We start from the raw sequence: 6,000 nt of genomic DNA, 5'->3' as shown, positions 1-6,000 counted from the left end.
GTTTGACCTGGTTTTCTAGCTAGTTAAATCTCCAACTTGTATGACAGTTGCATATAGGTCTGTTATGTTGACAAAATTGGGTGAGCAGCCCAAACAGACATAATAGTCTCATGTGACAATGATTGGGATCCAGCAGCCAACACTGTGTAAACATACATCACAGACCAACAACACAACTGACTAAAAAAATAAATATTTCATAAAAGCCAACAAAAGAGTTGTAGTTAATAGTAAATTTGACAAAGACGCCAACAAAAAGGTTTTTGTAGTTGATTGCAAACTGACAAAGACGCCGATAAAACAGTTTTTGCAATTGATAGTAAATTGACAAAGACGCCGATAAAACAGTTTTTACAGTTGATAGTTTATTTTAACATCTATTTTAACAGCAATCAAAGTCGGGCTTCAAAGTTATTGTGAAACTACCTATTCAAGAGGTGGCGTGAAACAGATGTGGATACTGAAAAATTCCAAAGAGTACCATACAATCTAAGACTCTTCCATCTTCCAATAGAATTAAAACATCTGACTTTTCTACACTTTACACAAGTATTCCCCATTCCAAACTAAAAGGCAAATTGAAAGAGTTGGTCATGCTTTGTTTCAAAAAAAAGGCTAAAAAAGAGGGACGAAAGATACCAGAGGGACAGTCAAACTCATAGATCGAAAACAAACTGACAACGCCATGGCCAAAAATAAAAAAGACAACGTAGATTCAAGTTTCTTGTCTAAGGGAAGGATAAATCGTACTTTGTTAAAAATCACTCTGATTCAAACAAAATAAAATCTCTGAAACTGAAATTATCAAGGTGCTTGATTTCTTGATAGACAACATATCTTTTACGTTTGGAGGACGTGTTTTTCAACAAACAATCGACACTCCCATTGGAACCGACTGTGCTCCTTTTCTTGCCGACTTGTTATTCAAATGAGGCTGACTTCATACAGGAACTTCTTAGGAAGAAAGAAAAAAAGTTAGCAGTATCCTTTAATTTCACATTCCGCTACATAGATGATATTCTCTCACTAAATAATTCCCAATTTGGTGACTACGTTGAACGCATCTATCCCATCGAACTTGAGATAAAGGATACAACAGATACAGTTAAGTCTTCCTCATATCTTGATTTACATCTAGATAAAATGCTCCGCAGGGCGCAGCTTGATACGACCGCAGAGGTCGAACCCTGAACAGTTGGGGCAAGTATGGACACAACATTCAAGCTTGATACAGCTCTGAATTTGGATTGTGATTAAATATTTGACACAGCATAGGTTACTGACACAGAATGAATGTGGTCTAAGAAATTAAAAATTTTAAATTGGACATTCACCTATTATGGTCCAATATCCAAAATCTAAATACATGGTTAGATTCAGCATATCAAAGACCCGCAAGAATTCAATTTTTTATGAAATCAAACAAAGTTTAATTTAGGACCCTTTTGACCTCAATGTGGACAAAGTTGATAACGGGGCCCAAAAATCAAAAATCTAAATACATGGTTAGATTCAGCATATCAAAGAACCCCATATATTCAATTTTTGTTGAAATCAAACAAAGTTTAATTTAGGACCCTTTTGACCTCAATGTGGACAAAGTTGATAACGGGGCCCAAAAATCTAAATACATGGTTAGATTCAGCATATCAAAGAACCCCATATATTCAATTTTTGTTGAAATCAAACAAAGTTTAATTTTGGACCCCCATTTGAAACAACTTGAAAACTGGGCCCATAATCAAAAATCTAAATACATGTTAAGATTCAGCATATCAAAGAACCCTAAGAATTCAATTTTTGTTAAAATCAAACTAAGTTTAATTTTGGACCCTTTGGACCTTAATGTAGACCAATTTGAAAACGGAACCAAAAATTAAGAATCTAAATACACGGTTAGATTCGGCATATCAAAGAACCCCAATAATTCAATTTTTGATGAAATCAAACAAAGTTCAATTTTGGACCCTTTGGACCTCAATGTGGACCAATTTAAAAACGGGGCCCAAAATCCAAAAACTTAATACACGGTTAGATTCAGCATATTAAAGAACCCCAAGAATTCAAGAATAAAACCCCATTGAAATTGGTCAAGAAATAAGCAATTTATACGAAGTATCTTCTTTTGCACAATACTGTGCAATTGAATATTTCTTGCTATTGTGCAATACTGTACAATTGACAATTTCTTGCTATTGCGCAAAATTGTGCTATTGGATATTTCTTGCTATTGCGCAATACTGTGCAATTGAAGATTTCTTGCTATTGCGCAATACTGTGCAATTGAAGATTTCTTGCTATTGTGCAATACTGTGCAATTGAAAATTTCTTGCTATTGCACAATACTTATTATATAATAATTTACACATCCTGTTTGGTGTGTATCTCCTACCATATCATTATTATTTGCTTTTAAATATAAATCAGATCTAACCAACTTAAAATGGAAAATTTTAAAAGGAAAAAAAGAGGAAAAAAGAAAAAAAAGGAAAAAAAAAAATCCCCCCCCACATTTTTTGAACCCCCTTATGATTCATCACCCCCAAACTCAATCCCAGCCTTCCCTTTGTGGTATGGAACCTTGCAGTACAATTTCAGAGAGATCCATACACTTGAACACAAGTTATTGTCCTGAAACTAGAAAAATGCTTGTTTTTTTCCCCTTTTTGGCCCCTAATTCCTAAAATTTTGAGGCAATTACCCCCAAAATCAATCCCAGCCTTCCCTTTGTGGTATGGTACCTTGCAGTACAATTTCAGAGAGATCCATACACTTGAACACAAGTAATTGTCTGGAAACTAGAAAAATGCTATTTTTGGCCCCTTTTTGGCCCCTTATTCCTAAACATTTTGGGCAATTACCCCCAAACTCAATTCCAGCTTTCCCTTTGTGATATGGAACCTTGTAGTTCAATTTCAGAAAGATCCATACACTTACACACAAGTTATTATCATGAAACTAATAAAATGCTTGTTTTTTGCCCCTTTTTTTGCCCTTTATTCCTTAAATTTTGAGGCAATTACCCCCAAAATCAATCCCAGCATTCCCTTTGTGATATGGAACCTTGTGGTACAATGTCAGAGAGATCCATACACTAACACACAAGTTATGTCTGGAAGTTACAAAAATGCTTATTTTTGGCCCCTTTTTGGCCCCTAATTCCTTAACTGTTGGTACCATAACCCCGAAAATCAATCCCAACCTTCCTTTTGTGGTATTGAACCTTGTGGTAAAATTTCACAGAGATCCATTCACTAAAACTAAAGTTAGAGTGCGAAAACCAATGTGTCTTCGGACGACGCCGGACGACGCCAGACGACGACGACGACGACGACGACGACGACGACGACGACGCCAACGTCATACCAATATACGACCAAAAAATTTTTAATTTTTGCGGTCGTATAAAAATGACAATGAGGGTCGGTTGAAAACAAAACTTTACGACAAAAGAGATAATTTCAGGTTCCCAATTGTTAACTTTCCATTTCTATGTAGCAACATTCCAGCAGCTCCTGCATACGGAGTATATACCTCCTACTTGAACCATATTCCAGTACTTGTATTTCCTATCATGATTTCCTTGATAGAGTGCTGCTGCTCATAGGGAAGCTATTAAACCAAGAGTTCCAAGTGGTGAAGTTGAAATCATCCCTTCGTAAATTTTACGGACAACATCACGAGTTGGTTGACCGTTATGGAATATTTGTTTCACAGATGACGACGGATATGTTCCAATTGTCGTAAATACAATCTCGTCCCTTTCCCCCCAAATTGAACTTTCGAATTAGACAAATCACCGGGTTTGTACTTACATGATCAACACGACGGATGCCATATGTGGAGCAGGATCTGCTTACCCTTCAAGAGCACCTGAGATCCCCCCAGTTTTTGGTGGGGTTCGTGTTGCTCAGTCTTTAGTTTTCTATGTTGTTTCGTGTAATGTTGTTTTTCTGTTTGTCTTTTTCTTTTTTAGCCATGGCGTTGTCAGTTTATTTTCGACTTGTAAGTTTGAATGTCCCTTTGGTATCCTTCGCCTCTCTTTTTATTCCGTATATATATAGTATACAATTTCCTCGATAAAGAACAAATTAAATACAATATATATACATTGTACAAGGATAAACAAAATAGATCAAGTCAGTAACACAAGGGTTTTGATTACATTTCATGCAATCTTGAAACTTATGAAACTGATCTATCTTTTATACTAGGAATCATAAGACGATTTCTTCAGGACATTAACATATTAAATGGAAATATGTATGTTTTTATTTAGGAAATTTGTATTCTGTATTCTAATCAGTGATGCAAAGATTAATATCGTGTTCATCAGCCATTGTTGTTGTAAATAAGATCATAAGATCGATGACAGTGTGTTTTGAAAACCTAAGCAATTAGGTCAATATCCCTAATGCGCCTCAAATTGAGGAACACAAAAGTTGTGTGTAAACAAACAATCTCTGTGAAGTGATATTAGACATGTTTCTATTTTTAACAATTGACTGAGCTTAACCATTTGTGTTGATTTAAAAAGTAGAGGACCATAAAATAAATGTGTAAAAACAATGCAGTTATTAAATGTATGAAAAGTATTAAATTTTCAAAGAACTTATTGTGTGAAAAAAGGGATTTTTTACCACCAAGAGCCGCATCACGAAAGGATTTTCGGGGTGTGCTAATTTACGGAAAAATGAATCACACTTCGTTCCCCTGAAAATTTAACCACATATGTGCAAATGTCTTAGCTTCGCAATGAGCGATCATGCATATCCAAGTTTCCGATATGGACTGTGCTACAGAGGAAAACGTTACCATTACCGCCTATGTAAAATCAATTACGCATATTGCCCCAATTTACAAGATGAATTTGAGAAGTTGTCAGACTGAATTATGCATGATTGCATCTTGTACACCAGAGAAAATTGTGAAAATGAAGGTTAGTTGTCTTTTATAAATACCTAGTTATCACAGTTGGTTCTTGATTAACATTATTTATAAAGATCAGCAACATTTTTCGCATTTGAAATGTATGACTGGCACGGGGCTGGAGCACTTCTTTTAGGCAAATCTTTGTTAACAATTATATGCATGAGCGAGACGCTGAAGGAAGGCACATGTCATTTACTTGAAAAAGGGACTAACTACTTATGGAAACATTTAATATTTTTAAATAGTAAGTCAACATTACACACTAAAGACATTGTTATGTTATTATCATTCCAGTGTACAGGAATAGCTTATATTGAGTTATAATCAAGGGAAATAACACTTTCCGTACGAGTATAATTTGATACAAGTGTTTTACACCAATATTTGATCATTAATAAGCAGCTGGTCATTAAAATATGCAAATAAACAGACACACATATTTAAAGAAAAGTATAATTGCTATATTAAATGCACAGTAGCAAATCACAAGATATTGTCTTCACGGTGAAAAAGGGGGAGGGTCAAACCTTTTAAAAACAAAGTGCTTCACATATTTAGCTATTAAGCTATTACCGATTATAATAAAAGGTTAAACCGAAGGTTGTGAAGTCATCAGAGAGAAGCATCTCTCTTTTATTGTGATAAAACTTTGAAGAATTTGATTTTTTCTCTCTCAATAGTACAGTTTGTATTTAAATGAAATGAAAAAACAACCGGAGTCAATTTTTTGTCTTGTTTCAGTTTCAGACATATCATTCCAGTTTTTCTTTAAATAGAATTATGTGAAAGGACAAGTTTTTAAAATTTGCACTTCGTTGTGCTTTAATTATATGATAAATATGACATTCACAGCAGTTAAGAGTAGTTTCTAAGGTTGTAATAACAGATTTCCAGTGGTAAAAATTATTAAGTATTTATTTAGGGTTTTTGATGAAATCTACATTTTTGCATAATTTCTCAGTCAAAATGCACTTTAAGACATCAGAAAATTTTATTAAATGCTTTAACAGGGTCAGTGTATTGTAACTGAAGGTTATCCTCAGATGTTTTATCCATATTTTGACTAGT

The sequence above is a fragment of the Mytilus californianus genome, unplaced genomic scaffold, assembly GCF_021869535.1.
Source record: "Mytilus californianus isolate M0D057914Y unplaced genomic scaffold, xbMytCali1.0.p SCAF_6, whole genome shotgun sequence".
In the NCBI taxonomy this organism is placed as follows: domain Eukaryota; kingdom Metazoa; phylum Mollusca; class Bivalvia; order Mytilida; family Mytilidae; genus Mytilus; species Mytilus californianus.
This window is presented reverse-complemented; position numbering follows the sequence as displayed.